Below are 2,013 nucleotides of genomic sequence, written 5' to 3' on the forward strand. Positions count from 1 at the left end.
GAGTGTGGATGGTGTTGGAGAAGGGACGACGCGGGGAGGGAGATTCTCTCGCCCTGTGATGCCGCGCCGTGTCTCCCAACCTGTTAGCTTGCGGTGTGATCATGTGTGTGCGTAATGGTGCGCGCACGGGTTTGACATTCAGCGACGTCGTGACGTTATTGTGAGTCTTCGTTTTGAGAGGGCCACGACAGAACTAGATCTGTGAGACATATTATCACTTTTCCTTTACACTAGTCAGCTCGTTCTTGTTCTTGTTGTTGTTGACAGTGCAGTCTTTGTGTAGAAGATTTGATCCTTGGGAGAAGTGAAATTCGTTGATACAGTGTGGCTCAGCGGATTCAAAAGGAGTAGATCTAGAGACCAGGGATTTTTCTTCTAAGGCACAGCACCTACTGCAGCTGTGGTGTGCGAAGTACGGAGACTCGTTTTGTACAGGTTTTTTTTTTTTTTTTTTTAAACAAAACTGTGTTTTCGTCATATTCAACGATTTGATAATGTGGTTACTTGAATGATCTGACAGGAAAGAAAACTTCATGTATTTAAGCACCCTTCTGACTTTCTTTCCGGAAGGCTGTTTTTCTCCACTCGTTCTTTAGCCTGCGGAATAATGGAAAGCCAGTGATACGTTAAACACTCCTGTTGATATAGATCTTGTCTCAACATAGAACTGCTATTGCCATATCAGTATTTCTAACCCAGCCCCCGATTTGAACAGGGAAGGTTTTGGGGTTTGTTTGTTCTTTTCTTTTTAAACCACAGAACCATTTTGTTTTGCTTTTTGCTTTGTTCTTTACACACCTACGTGCTGGTGGTTTACTTATCCGACAACACTTGGATTTCACCACTCCGTTGATTGCATCAAACCTTTTCTTACAACACCTCCTTACCGTGGAATGTGGAGTGTTTAGTGACTTATTGGTCTAAGAGTCTGATACATGTACTAGTGATACCTGTGCGGGCTGGTACAACAGAGAGGACTTGAAGAATGAGCAGGACGAAGACTATGGATACTTCTAGCAAAACCGAACAGATGTTAACATTTCTTCGGCATTTTTAATAGTTGAGACTTTGATACGTTATGTTGTAGGTGCTCTCTCCGACTGTAAAATTCCAAATTGTGTCGAAAGAGCCGCAAAACGTAAACTCAATCATCAATCGACTGCAAAGTACCAAATTATGTCGATGGTGCCGTAAAAGATAAAACACTCAATCATCAATCGGCTGTAAAAATTCCAGTGTTTCCTCGTTTCCCTCACACACGAGTACCTCACATACGCCCCCACACACGAGTGTACTTCAGATACCAGAAGCCTCCTGTCGCGGACGTTTCAGCCCGTGGAGAGGCGGGGGTGTCGGTCGGTGGATAGGCTAACTGGTGGTGAGGACTCTCTCTGGTGGTCTCCACGATGTTCTGTGAGTTGTTCGACGAAGCGAAATTTTGTTTCTTTTGCGTGTTAGATCTACATGTACTTTGTTTGTCTCTTGATTATTCGAACCTACTCTAACGGCCACCTGTTGGTGGTTGGCGGGTGCTGTGGTGTGGTTTGCTCCTTCTTTCCTGTGAGACACTTCTCGTTCCTTATCTCTCCAACTTCTTCTGTTTGTGTGTTACCATCTGCTAGTAATACCTCTAATCCATCCATCCGTCCATTCATCCACCCATTCATCCACCCATTCATCCATCCGTCCATTCATCCATCCCTCCCTCTTTCCATCCATCCATTCATCCATCCATCCATCCGTCCATCCCACCGGTGTTTGTGGTGTAGCTGTTATGCGCTTTGCCATGTCATGCAGAAGCCATGAGTTCGATTCCTGTATTGGGAGTATGTTTTTACCGAGGATCCCCATCAGATTCTGTCTGCTGGGACGCTATACCTATCTCGGCTTGGTTGGGAATATGAGAGGCAGCGTCGACCCAGCCTGCATCCTAAATGGTCAAGTGTATCACGATGGGGTCTTGGTGTAAAACATTTATATTACTATTGTTTTATTTATCTCCGTCTCTTTATC

General features: G+C 44.8%; 1 protein-coding gene across 1 annotated transcript in view; it reads left to right on the plus strand.

Moving 5' to 3' along the window:
- The window catches only part of LOC101857395 (ecdysone-induced protein 78C), a gene marked incomplete in the record, with an annotated part of 70,423 nt that overhangs the window by 54,483 nt on the left and 13,927 nt on the right, over positions 1 to 2,013 (plus strand).

This window comes from Aplysia californica, unplaced genomic scaffold, assembly GCF_000002075.1.
Source record: "Aplysia californica isolate F4 #8 unplaced genomic scaffold, AplCal3.0 scaffold00066, whole genome shotgun sequence".
In the NCBI taxonomy this organism is placed as follows: domain Eukaryota; kingdom Metazoa; phylum Mollusca; class Gastropoda; order Aplysiida; family Aplysiidae; genus Aplysia; species Aplysia californica.